At 38.5% G+C, this 14657-nt stretch overlaps 1 pseudogene; it reads left to right on the top strand.

Annotated features, from left to right (window-relative positions):
- Nucleotides 1–4171: 4171 nt before the first annotated feature.
- LOC117712399 (ribosome-recycling factor, mitochondrial pseudogene) lies at nucleotides 4172–12338 on the top strand (annotated as a pseudogene).
- Nucleotides 12339–14657: the final 2319 nt, after the last annotated feature.

Here is a 14657-nt window from a genome sequence, read left to right as displayed (position 1 = left end):
GTGGTGAGATAAGGATATGAGGTAGCAGCCTCTAGATTGTTAGCAACTTTTCTTCAAAGACCTTGAAAAAGAGTGACTTTTTGCTGGATCCTGAATAAACAGCACTGGCAATTGTTGAGAGCCAGGCTGATTCAAGGCTTTTCAGAGGCCCTGATGAAAGGACGAAAAGAATCTAGATCTATGTCTTTGCTCAGGAGCAGTCCAGTCTGGGGATGGGGCTGGGGCCAGGAGTTAAGGTTCCTGGGGACTTGGCTTTTCTCCCCTAAGAGACTGGAATTGTTGCAGTCCCAAGGTGGTTTGTGTGCTGGGCCTGTGATTCCCTTACAATATCTCGTGTTCCCTATGTGAAACAACATTGCTTGATTAGCTTTTTATTGACTTTGTCCCTTTTTATGATATAATTTTTTGTTGACACTGTTCCATTTTTTCTTCAGAAAAATTATATTTAATATATTGTGTCTTTAAATAAACTTGTTTGCATAAAAAAGTAAAGAAATATGAGACCACAGCTTAATGTTAATATAAGAATACTAATTCTTCTTAACATGGACTTAGTTCTAATGGTTGTAAACATTTCTGGAGTTAGCTATAAATGCTAATTGATATAAAAATCAGTTTTAAATCCTATTCATTGACATGACCTAGACGGACATGAGAAGATATCATTCCTTTGTATAATGTAATCTGTTAAACCCAGATGTTATATATAATATATATATATATATATATATATATTATATATATATAAACAACCTCCTGCATCTACAAAGATATGCCCATGAATTTAACTGATCTTATCCTTGTGCTCTTTAAGAGACTTTCACTCAACTTGGTAAAATGGAAGTTGCATAAATACTTTTCTCTTTCTTCTAGGGAGTTCTTGTTGAACAAAACCCTGAGACATGGCTTAATTACTTCAATATAATGAAATTTAATTTTTTCTTTATTCTTACAACTGTAAAATTCTTTAAAACACAGATGGTTCTTTATAATATGGACAGTTGCACAGTCATGGATTCAACCAATATCAATGAATATAAAAATATTATTTAAAAATTATAGTAAATATGTTCAAAAGTATTTTTGTCCTTTTCTCCTAAATAATACAGTTTAACCACTGAACATAACATTTAAATTGTATTATTTTGAATAACTTAGAGATGATTAAAGTATAAGAGAATATACATAAGTTATAAAAATGCTAGATCATTTTATATCAGGAACTTGGCCAGCCTTAGACACTGGTAGCTATAAGGAGATACTGAAACCATCTTCAACAAACTCTGTGGAATGACAAATATTAATTGAATTATATCATAATTTTTTATTTATACTACTGGTAATTTATATTAAATTATATACTTGCATGCATATGTACATAATTTAAAGTCAATTTAAATATTTTGATGTTTGCTACAAATTCAACGCTTAAAAGCCTCATTCTATTTATGCTCCCTTTGAGTCAGAAAATACTGAGCTGAAGTATTTACTGTTTGGTTACTATACACTTCAGCAACACAATAAATTAGTCAACAACACTAAAATGATTGAGTAACAAGAATAAGCACTTAGGGCAGCCTTTCTCTTTTGTACATCGTTATGAGCCAATCGTTTTTCAGATTTATGGTGTGTCCATTGACCACAGCTATTATCCTCCTTTTGGTACTCAGATTATCTCAAGCACGCCCTAAATTGGTTCTTGTGGTCTTTTGACACCACACCATCAATCTCAGAATGTTTCCTTTCTTCCTGGCCTTAGATCAGCTATTTTCTAAGAGGTTGGTCGTCCTGAGCAGTAGAGCACATCGCAGGATGAACTTGGCCCTAAGCCATGCCAGCACACAGGACTTAAAATGAAGTCCTCCATCCTTTTTACCTCCAAGATCTCAACCTCAACCTCAAGGACCAGCATGAATTCATGTTAATCTTTCCAGTTCACTTCTAATAATACAGCTCTTCTCTTTAAATCATTAAGTCATAAATCACATCTTGGTAGTATTGCTTTTTTTTTCCCCACTGTCAATTTTGACTTCTAATAAAAACATGCAAGAACATTTAGAAAATTTTAAATCTAAACTTAAAAAAAAAAGTTACCAAGGTTCAAATGTTTCGGCTGTTTCTTTCGTGTTAACAAATTGTGGTATGCATGTGCTGTCAAGTTAACTTCTGGATTTCCTTAGCACTCTGGATCCAAGGTGTCTGTGCTATGTTCATGTGCTATGCCAGCTCATTCATGCACAGTGGTTTTTCATGCAGTCTTACTGTGGACATTGGCATTAGGAGCAGTGTTGGAAAATTTGTTTGTACACATGGAACTTTGTGCTCATTTCATTCTCCTTTTCCTGGAGCTTGCTATTATAAGAGAAGAAAGAGAAACTGCTAAGTCCACCAGGAGGTACTAGAACCCTATGCTTGGTCTCCAAAATTCAACAGTTTTATTTCACCATCAGCTTGTCCGTTTATATTTTATGCTTTTATTTTCCACCAATACAAGCCTACGTGCTCTCACGCAGTCAATCCATTTTGGGTAACACTACAAATTCCCTTCTTGCTCCTAAAGCTTTAAATGCATTTTGCTCCCTTTTCTGAATAACAGGCTCTTCTTTGTTCTATGATATACTACTTCCCTTGACAAACTGAATAAATCATACTCTCAATTGTTATATGAAAGTTTACAACATACACATTCAAATAAAATTGTAAAATTGAACCTCCGTGGGAAGTGATTGCAACTGTTTTCCTGCCTGAAAACAAAAATAGCCCAAAAGCTTTTGTAAAAATCAAAGTGCTGAATTTATTTATTATTGCTTAGATAACAATGCTGACTCCACTCCTTCCTAAAGGTCCCATTCTGGCTATTGAAATTATTACTAAATGCTTTAAGGTGTAAATTGGCAGCTCTTAGACTCTTCTAACTGACCAAAGTGTTTGGCTCATACAGTGTAATCCCATTATGTTTTTTATTTTAATAAAACACACATAACATATCATTTATGACCATAACCATTTTAAGTGTACAGTTCATTGATGTTAAATAAAATCACATTGTTGCACAACCCAACACCACCCACCTCCTCTTCCCTTGAGGCTGCCAGTCCTATCACAGGGAGTCCCATCACATGACTTTCGTCAGGGTCAACTGTCCCCTAAAGATTCAGTTTTCACATACACTCCCAAAAAAAAGAAGAGGTCCAAATTGTGAATCTGGTGGATGCTCCAGACAAATGGGTAAACACTGATCAAACCCTCTAAACCAGGTCAAGCTACAACTGAATACCTGAAAGTAAACTGAATTGATAGACTAATGATAGAACTATCCTGCCCATCGCTATCCAAATGATTAATTTATTCATTTATAAAATGAATAAAAATGTATAAGCATTAAGCTTGGATATTTATTGCAAGGACAAAGATGACCAGAAAAGTAGATCACTGAAGTATTTAAAATGGGAATTCTCTATCTAGTAGCATCACAAGCTCCATTTCTGGAAACCTCAACTTCATGAAACACTTTGAAATCCTGACAGAAGGTATTTTTCAAAATTATTTTAAAGGCATAGCTAAGCTCACAGGAGGATAAGAAAGTATTCAGGAGCAAGGATCCCAAAGTGAATTTAGTCTGTGGAGGAGGGCCTAAAGCTGGCAGCAACCTCAAGGACATTGGCTGACCTCCAAAATTCAAGAGTCTTCGGTTTAAATGACTTAGAGTCATTCTTCTGCCCTCACATAACAAGGACTCTAAATTAAGGTACTGATTAAAGTCAAGCGCCCAAGGGTTGTGTCTTATAGGAGAGATCAGAAGTAAATATTTCCCCATCACTATATATATATGAAACTATTTTTGAAAAGGAGGAGATCTCCTCTCAGAATTCGTTAATAGAATTTACTGTATCTCAATATATTCCTATATAAAACATGTCAACAAGACTGGGGAGAAGTCTTAGTGGGCAAAGTGCTTCACATGCAAACATAATGTGTTAATACCAAAAATGCAATGAGAATGACCAAAGACCTGAATCACCATGGCCAAATTAATTTAAGCAAACAGTTATTAAACCAAGCTATTTATTCCTGTATACTGGTTGCCTCCACCTTAGTTGAAGTTCAAGAGTTCAACATTATACATGGCCAAGATAAATGTTTTTATAATTTGGGGGTAGGGAGCTTAAAAATGGAGGATGTGACAGGTAAATAGGCAGGGTTACAGATGCAGAACATAAACAATTGGCCACAACAGCCTCTTGTGAACCAAACACATGATTGTAAAGTGGTCCTAAGAAGGTAGTCATAACAATATGTAGTCATAATAACCTTTGAAACAAAGGCATGGTTGCCATTTCCTGGAACAGAAAGTATAGAATCATTTGCAGTTAAGGTTAAAGATGGGGGAATAGCCCAATCCTTGAAAAACAGATGTAATCATAAGCAGGAATAATGAATCTAGTCTGTCTTTACTATAAGAAGCTTTCAAGAACATGATGAAGGCAGACTGATTGGTCAGTAAAACTAAGTTCTGATCACTAGTACCTGTGTAGAAAGCAATGTTTGGCACATTACATCTTGAATCCTAACCCTGGGGATATAGAGTGTTAAATTTCTAAAGCAACTGAAGAAAGAGAGTCTTGGTCTGAGCTTAGGTGGGACTATGTTTATTCCACTAAGTGGGTACTTTTGTCAGTCTTGTATGCCAATGGCCAAAAGGCCTACAGAAGAAAATGGGATGCAGCCCTTTATAGAGGCAGAAATGACTTCCATAGTCCACAAAGGGGACTAGGAAGTGTAGTCCTTCCACATGACTCTGCTGAGTCATTTTCAGGGTTCTGGGCCCATGGGCTGCTTGGCAGGAATATGACATTGGCCAAGGACAAGGAAGTAGGCTTCAGGCAGGAATCTGACATTAGGCTAGAACAAAGAAGTAATTTCAGATAGGAATCTAAATCTTAGGCTAGAACAAAGGAACCTAAATTTTAGGCTAGAACAAGGAAGTAGGCTTTAGACATGAAAATGATGTTGGGCTAGGACAGGGAAGTAGGTTCAGATACTTTGGTCATCCTGATAAGCTCTTAGAAACAGTGATCTTGTGAGTGGTCACATAATTGGGTGTAATGCCTTGCTTTTTCTTTGACTATTTGTGTTTATTGTATTGCTTGTTCCTTGACTATTTGCATCTATTGTATTGCTAGACTCTCAACCTAGAACTGACCTTAATACATGCATATAATCAAAATGGTATAAAAGCATAAAGGAGTAAGGGGAATGGGATAGAGGGTTCTAGGGAAAGGAAATGGGAGAGGGGGATGACATCTATATTGTAAATAAATAAAATATCCAAAAAAGAAAGAAAGAAAAGAAAAGAAAATCCTCTGATCATGTAGCAGGGGGACAGTCTAGACTTGACTGGTTATGGTGGATCATATTATTGCTGTCCTGTATATCCAAAGAGACTTGGAAAATACTAATTAGATGGCTGTAAGAAGATGATTTGGTTACACAGTAGAACTGAAAATTTTTCTGGGAAGGTTGAGGGAGGGAGAGGAGTGGTATTAGGAGAGACACAGTGGGCCAGTGAGACAAAGTGGACATAGAGTTGATCCAGCAAGAAAGTGACTGACTGGTCCTATTGCCAAGACTGTCATACCAAAATGAACTAGCAGAAGCAACAGGGAACACTGAAGGAAAAGACAGGGGAAATCAAAGACTAACATAGAGAATTGTATTTGTCCTAGGGTGAAATAGATGAAGGCCCCTTTTAGTCACCTTTTCCTCAGCATCTTAAGGTCTTTTGCAGAGGCATCAAAAAACAAATGTAGCAGTTGTAGGGTGAGAGCTATTGGAAGAGCCTATGTGGAACTTTTTGTTTGGGTACAAACCATTTAAATAGACAAAGTAAAAACATAAGCATGAGAATTGGTATTAGGTCTTCTTTGAAGGTCTGATAGAACTCTGCGCTAAAACCATCTTAGCTATTTTTGTTAACCATCTAACAAAAAATGTTACTAATGTAGTGAGTATACAAAAGGATTTTTATATAGGTGTCTGGAACAATGGATTGATACTCTATAACCTATTCAAATTATCTGATGGAGGTTCAGGGTTCAAGAGTTAGGAGTCATCTCAAGTGTCATGACAAATATCACTGGAGTAGTGTTACTTCTAAAATTTACAATGATTGTTGTTATAATTAGAAAAAAGTTTAAAGACACCTATAGGGTATTTGGCATAATCTTAACACCTATCTGGGTGTGTTAATTTTGCATAGTGAGAATTTAAAGAATGCTGCTCTGTTGAGCTTTGATGCTGCAGATAATGCCAAAAAAGTCATCAATCGTCTGAGGTCAGTATTTCCATTTTGGTCAAACCTCAGGAATGTCATATACAGCTTGATCATGCTAGCCCTTATTGTCCTGGGAATACTTTTATTCCTGCCCATAGTGTTAAAGCCTGTCTCTAACTACATTAACAGGCTGGCAGCCAAAGTACATGACTTGAAACTGAAAATGGACTCCCAGACAATTATTAATTTAACATGCTGGCAATCCAAGGATGAGTAAGATTCTGCTCAGAGCCTTACCAACCTAAGACAGAAGTGCATTGCTTATGATAATGCATATTCCATGATGGGTAAGATAGGCTCAGTCTGGTTTATACAATAAAAAGGGGGGATGTGGAGAGGTTTTGGGACTGCCTGGCAGGTATCTGACATTGACCAAGGACAAGAAAAGGGCTACTTAGAAGGAATCTGACATAAGGCTGGAACAAAGAAGTAATTTCAGGCAGAAATTCAAATCCTAGACTAGAACAAAGAAGAAATTTCAGGCAGGAATCTAAATCTTAGAATAGAACAAAGAAGTAGACTTAAGGCATGAAAATGACTTTGGTCTAAGACAGGGAAGTGGGCTCAGATATTTTGGTCATCCTGATAAACCCTTAGAAATAGTGATCACAGGAGTGATCACAGGACTCTGTTTATTGTCGTTCGTGTTCTTTGACTATCTGGGTTTATTGTCTTGCTTGTTCCTTGACTATTTGCATCTATTGTATTGCTAGTTCCTCAACCTAGAACTGACCTTAATACTTGCATGTAATTTAAACAGTATAAAGGCAAAAAAGGAGGAGGAGGGATGGGATAGGGGAATAATGGGGGGAATGGGGAATGGGGATGGCATCTGAAATGTAAATAAATAAAATATCGAATTTAAAAAGTTAAAAAAAAAAAATAAGAACAAGAATAATAAGGAAAAGAGAGTGATTTGGGGGAGGAGCCAGAGTGGAAGGGAACCAGAAGCCTATAGGCATACATTTTTTGCAACCTACTTTTTTGTTTGTTTGTTTGTTTTGTTTTTTCGAGACAGGGTTTCTCTGTGTAGCCCTGGCTGTCCTGGAACTCACTCTGTAGACCAGGCTGGCCTCGAACTCAGAAATCCACCTGCCTCTGCCTCCCAAGTGCTGGAATTAAAGGCGTGCGCCACCACCGCCCGGCAGCAACCTACTTTTAATAAGGGTTCAATCTCTCCTCTAGCCCACCACCCAGCAGAGGTAGTTATAAAAAAACAAAAGTTATTAGGATATGGGGGAAGTAGACCTGTTCAGAAACAATTTTGAGCAGTGGGCACTATCTTCTTTGGCAGCAGTCCAGTCCTGAAGCAAACACCAAATATGACTCAGAAGCTGCAGACCAGTCCTCTCCACAGGCAGACACCACACACAAACCAACAGCTTCAGTCCAGTCCTCTTGGCAGACAGACACCAGGCACAAAGCAGTAGCTACGGTTCAATCCTAAAGAAACTGTGAATCTCATCAACCACTCTGAGGTGAGGTTACACCGAAGTAGCAGTTACCACAAGTTGAGCTCAACAACACTATGTAAGGCAAACCAATACATGTGTGTAGTTAGTGAAAAATAGAAAGGCAGTGGAAGCCAAACCAATTCTCAGTGCTCATCTCCCACTGTCTGTGGGATCATATTTATAATCCTTCATCATGGGTCCTTTCACATGTTTGCTATAGCAAAACACCCTTTCACCTGTGTCTGCTTCAGGAAAACATTCTTTCACCTGTGTGCCCCAGCAAACCATCATTTGGTATAACTGACTTTTAAAGAAGCTAGAAGTTTCCACTGCATATTCCCCTTTCTGTTTAATAATTGTTCTTTTCTCTAACATTAACAACCTACACATTAACAATGTACACACAATAGAAATAATTTTAAGGCCATCACACTTTAGATAAATGGCATACGTACAACATAGGCAAACAATAGTCTAACAGAAGCCCATACAACAGCGCCTTGTAGTTGAATTTTTCTGGTCTGAGTCTCTAGATCTCATTTTGGAACCAATTAGGGTTTAGTGGCATGGAAGCAGCATGTTTTCAGAGCAAAGCAGACATCATTTCACCTCTATAAGGGACCACATCGCATCTCCTTCTGCAGGCATTCTGACATCTACATACGCAGGTGACAAAGTACCCACTTGTCTTCTCAGAGCAAACCTCACCTTCCAGCCTCTTGTCTCTCTACAAGCATGGGTATATGTATGCACATACACCCACATGCAAACATATATACATATAGTCAGATATATACAGACACTCAAAAAAAGAAAAAAAAAAACAATGTTCCCCACAAGTGTATACAAATATAACCTGTCACAGTTTAAAAAAAAAAAAAGAAAAGAAAAGAGAAGAAAATATGCCAGGCAGTGGTGGTACACGCCTTTAATCCCGGAACTTGGGAGGCAGAGGCAGGTAGATTTCTGAGTTCGAGGCCAGCCTGGCCTACAGAGTGAGTTCCAGAACAGCCAGAGCTATACAGAGAAACCCTGTCTCAAAAAAAAAAAAAAAAAAAAAAAAAAAAAAAAAAAACAAATAATAATAATAATATCAACAGCAAAAAGAAAAATCTTGAAATAAATTTAAAATTTAAAACTGTATAAATGCTCCAATAGTAAGAGGTTAATAAAAAGTAGCCTGACCTTGGGATTAGTTCCAGGTTCTGGTGGAAAAACAAAGGAAAATCTGTCCTATGAGCAGACTCTCAATCACCCCATAACAAAACTGATAGAAAGGTAATGTGTGTGTTGTAGTGACTTTTAACTGAGCACCCTTGCTTGAAAGCAGGAGGAATGGTCCACTTCTCTTCACATCTTCACATTCAATGGTGTCAAACTCCAGATACAGGCAAACGCCACACACATGAGCTTACTGTTAGAAACACCACAAAACAAGGCCGGGGGTGGGGCGGTGAATACTTGAATGCATGTTTAGTTTATTTGACACCCTGGGTTTCACCTCCCTGCAGCGCAAAAGAAAATACTAATAATTGAATTAAATAAAAAAGCAGAATAAAATCAGCACTGCTAACCCACTTAAGACTACATCTGTTTGAATTGTCTGGTAAAGACACTTTCCATATGATGAGAAAAAAATTAAACATGGGCAAACTTAAAATACTGTAAAAAATGATTAGGCAGACATTAAAGAAAAAAGAATTGAATCTGGAGAAAGTAATAGAATAAAAAGACTTGTGAATCTCTACCCAATAACTCACGTAAATATAAGGAAAAATTCAACTCCTTAGCAATTCCACTAACTACAGGCCTATACAGTTCGTTGCTTTATTCTAAAATTATCTTATAATCTTGCTTCACTATCCAACTGACATTATGTACCATATATAACAAGCTTTAAAATATCCTGCTGTTTGGTTATAGTCATGTAGAGTTTTTCTTGTACTTTCCAGATTTTCTTATAAAATTCATCACTATTTAAAAAAAATATATAGTCACTTATTCAAATCTAGTCTCTGCCCTAGTGTGAGGTACAGTATAGTAAGCAGAACAGATTCCATCTCTAGTGCCAGTGTCTGACTTGCATTTCTAAATCCACACGAATGTTGTGTTCAAATGTTTCTGGCCTAATGAGACTACCAGTAGACTTGTACATAGTTTCAGGCTAGGAGCCAGAAGAACCACATTAAAGAGAAACCTAGGGTTTTCATTCTAGAGAATGTAGAGGAGCTGGAGAATGGCATAATAGTCGTGGCCATGTGATGAACCACTTTAGATATCCCCTATATGGATGAGCCACTTTAGATATCCCCTATATGGATGAGCCACTTTAGATATCCCCTATATGGATGAGCCACTTTAGATATCCCCTATATGGATGTATTCCGTGGTTGTCTTCATTAGTGCACACACAGGTGCTAGGAAGACAGCAAATCTCAAATCTACAAAAACAGCAACAAACTTCTGGCTGGAGACCTTTGGAGCATGCTCTGTGAAGTTCATCGTTTATAATATTTAATAAATTTGTAATCTTGTAATTAAAAAATATAAAAGAAAGGGTTTTCCCCAGTTCTGTGAGCTATTCTAGCAAATTCCTAAGCCCAAGGAATGGGTGGTAGGAATCAACAATGTATAGGGCTATATAGTCAAGAAGCGTCTGACAAGGGACTTCTGGCTGACCACTGAGTGGGGACAATCTATTGCACTGAAGTTTACTGTGAGGCATCTTAGCTAATTTCAGGCTATTGGGTTGGGCATTGAATTGAACTTTAGCACATATAGAGTGTTCAGAAAGATGTAAAACTGGATGATGTGAACATCACCCACCCTTATATTATATGTTAATGTTGTGAAAAGAGCTCATGGCTGGTATTTTCCATGCTAGGGGCAGAAATACATCAACTACACAAAAATTATAGACATCCAAGTATTCCCAGAAAAAAACAAGCAGCCATAACCTCAACAAACTGCACATTTGTATATCAATCCCATAAATATGTTATATGTGTAACTAATTCTTTGTTCTATGTTTAACGAAATAACTATTAAATAGACTCAGAGTTGCTTTTTTCATAATTATTTTATTAATCATAATCATTAGTTACTTTTAGACTTAACTACAGAAAAAAATTTTAAAAACTAAATTGATATACGGTATGAGCTTATTCAGTTTATTTTCTTATGTGACTCATTTAATTATCTTGAAAAATAATTTTCCAGTGTCTAGTAAACTCTAAGATACACGTTCTCTTTGACACATTAATTCTACTTGTTTGCCAATTACAAATCAATAGGAAGAAAAAAAAAAACCTGAATCAATAAGAAGGATTTGAGAAGAAACAAGCAGCCAAAGACATCAAAAGCAATTTCAGATGCAGATGGCAGAAGTATAAGACGAAATAAATTCTCAGAATCCCTGGAAGCCCTTGTAGATATAGAAACAGCCCCCATCCCCTCATTGGCTTTGTTTATCAAACACCCCTACAGGCCACTGGGCTTCACCTGGACCTGATCTCAACAGCCAGATGCTTGGCCTGCTGTTCAAGATTGCCACACTCCACACACATTCCAAGATCCTCTCCATATAGACTAGGCTCTGATTTCTCGGACCTGATGACAAAATGAATTCAGAGATTTCCAAGTAAAACTTCAGCTGTAAACGACTTTTAAGACATTTTTATAAAGAATTAATTGGGCCTCCGCTGTTCTGCATGCGTTTCTCTGTAATCCCGGCTGTAGCTGTGGGTGCTTCTGGGGATTCTCTTCTGTCGTGGCCTTGGGAATAAGATGCTTTCGCCTACTGTACTTTTGCCTTTTGGAGTTATCTTGCTGCTTTGACCAGACCTATTTCAGAAGTTTCCATGAAGACAAAGAGTGGAAGACAACATAACCATAGGTAATACTCGACCTACCCAGCGTTACCAGTTCGCCATTTTGCAGTCAGGAAAAACAGTCCCAGGCCAGAGTGAACATTAATACAGTCTTGGATGAGGATATAATCAGCTTGGAAGAAGTGAATGAAGACATGAAATCTGTGATGGAAGAGCTTAAAGATAATTTCATTAAGACTCTCAACATAAGGACTGCACCAGGATCCCTTGATCATATTACTTTGGCAACTGCAGATGGGAAGCTCGCTGTGAATCAGATTGGCCGCATCTCCATGAAGTCACCACAGTTGATTCTGGTGAATATGGCCAGCTTCCCAGAGTGTACAGCTGCAGCTATCAAGGCTATACGAGAAAGTGGAATGAATCTGAACCCAGAAGTGGAAGAAACACTAATTAAGGTAACCATTCCTAAAGTAACCAGGGAACACAGAGAAATACTGGTAAAACTGACCAAACAGAACACCAACAAGGCCCCCCCCCAAAAAAAAAAATTTACGGAAGGTTCGCACTAATGCAATGAATAAACTGAAGAAGTCACATCCCAAAGCCTCAGAGGACACCATTAGACTCATCGAGAAGCAGATCAGCCAAATGGCCAACGTCACAGTGGCAGAGCTGGACCCGCATCTGGCAGCAAAGATCAAAGAACTCCTTGCATGAAGTCAGCACTCACAGCCGAACACCCGAGTCCAGTGTCTGCTTGTGCCTCGGGTGGCAAGCTCGTGCCTCCCCTGCCCTGACCATCCATAGGAGGCTGACACTACTGCTCCGCCATGGGACGCTCAGTCTCCCATTGGGATGCTTAGACTAATGGAATCTCTTCCTTGTTTCCTTGCATAGCCTTGTTCTGCTCTGAATCTCCTGGTATGAAGGGCTCTTGGAAAATGTCTGCTTGCTGTTGGCAGAGGACCTTTACTCTGGCAGTGACCTTGACTGTGGAGTCACCACAGGTCTAGGGCCACTGTCAGGCTTAGCAGCTCCTCTTCTCAACACAGGAGCCTCCTTTCAAACTGTGAATCATACCCTGCCCTTGTGTTACACTCATTTGGATTAACATGGGCCTTCAGTCTGACTGCTAATGATCAAGCCTAAATAAATTGGAAAATAACAACCACAGGGGGGAAAAAGAATTAATTGGCATATAATCGTATTTAAGTCTGAAGTGAGTGTAGAAATGATATAAATTTGTACACCCATGGAAGCCCCACCACCAAGATACAACAAACCAGTTTCTCTCTGAACATCTTCACATCCCCCTTTCTATTTGCCTGTTCTTTTCTTTTATACTAACACTCGGTGTCTAACCCTGGACTCAGACTATAAGGGTTTCTTTTCTGCCTTTGCAGATCATGTGTTTTCTAGACATTTCTATTTTGGAATCATGGTTTGTGTTTAATCTGGTGTCTTCCTGGCACATGTTGGTCATTGTTTTACCGTTTTACCATAGCTTCTTCTTCTTCTTCTTCTTCTTCTTCTTCTTCTTCTTCTTCTTCTTCTTCTTCTTCTTCTTCTTCTTTTTCTTCTTCTTCTTCTTCTTCTTCTTCTTTCATTGTGAAGCAATAATCCATTTTGTGAGTATACCAAAAATATTTTGTTCCTTCACATCCTGGTTTTTATATTCTTTGACTTTACATGTGAGACTTAGTTTGCTTTTATTACTGTTCCTGAAGTGGAAGAGGGTCTTATTTCAGCTTGTGGATCCAGTCCATCATTGGCGGAAGGGAAGGCAGGAGCTCATGCAAGAGACAGAGGCAGAAACTAAAGCAGAGATCACAGAAAGAGTGGAGTCTACTGTATGCCTTCCTTGGCTTGCTCAGTTCCTTTTCTTACACAGTCCAGGCCTACCTGTCCAGGAATAGCACAACCCACAATGGGCTGGCCCTTCTGCATAAACGAGCCATCAAGAATATGTCACACAGACATGCTCACAGGCCAGTCTAATGGAGGCAGTTTCTCGTTGGTGATTCCTTGCCAACTATGTCTATGTCAAGTTAGAAAAACAAAATCTAACCAACACAATCCACCCTTTGTTAACTTTGCCACACAAGCACCTCACTGTAAATCATAACCTGTCCTTTCCTCTTTTTGTCCCAAAGATATCATATTAATGTAATAGAAATGCAAAAATAAATAAATCCAGTGCTTTGAAAGTTCAGTCTCCTTTTAACAATAAACAAAGCCCATTAACTGTGAGCTCCTAGAAAACCAAAATCAATTACACAGTTTCTTACTCTAAGAGGGAAGAATCAGGGTACAGTAACAGTCAAAGCAGAGCCCAAATCCAGTAGTGTAAACAGCTCAGTATTTGATATTTGAAAATAACTCAGGATCTTCTGGGAGAGAAAGGGCTTCAGTTGCTCCACCTATGCATCCAAACACACATAGCTTGTCTTCTAAGCTCAGGTACATTCCTTTCCACACAGGCCACTGTCCTCGGTGGTCACCTCACAGTCCTGCTGTCACCAATACTCTTAGGTCTCCACTACAACTGAGGCTGCACCTTCACCAATGGCCTGGCTTGCCCTCTCCCAGTTCCAAGTCTCAGCTGCTCTCTGTTAGCCTGTATGCCTTCAAAACTGGTGCTGTATGGCACCAAGTCCAGCTTCCTGTTTAAGATCCAGTCTTGATCCTAGGGGGACCATGTCTTCTGTCTGCTGCTGGTCTCTTACCACAATTAGTTTTCTAGCCCCAGATAACTGGTGTTGTCCCAGCAAAGAAATTTCATTTGCATGGACTATTAATACAAAATATCCCAGAAACAGCCCTGATAGTTTTTGTATCTCTCTGAAACGTCACAAGCTAGGTCTCCATCATCTATCTGCACTGCTCTCAGCATTATCTCTCAAGGTTTCTTCCACAAGAATTTCTTTCATTAATCCCTGAGTACTCAAAGGCTTCCCCAGACCACAACACTGCCCCATCAAAAGCAAGCAAGCAAGCAAGCAAGCAAGCAAGCAAATAAACAAACAAAATAACCCC

Source organism: Arvicanthis niloticus, chromosome 7 (genome assembly GCF_011762505.2).
Source record: "Arvicanthis niloticus isolate mArvNil1 chromosome 7, mArvNil1.pat.X, whole genome shotgun sequence".
NCBI lineage: Eukaryota > Metazoa > Chordata > Mammalia > Rodentia > Muridae > Arvicanthis > Arvicanthis niloticus.
This window is presented reverse-complemented; position numbering and strand designations above follow the sequence as displayed.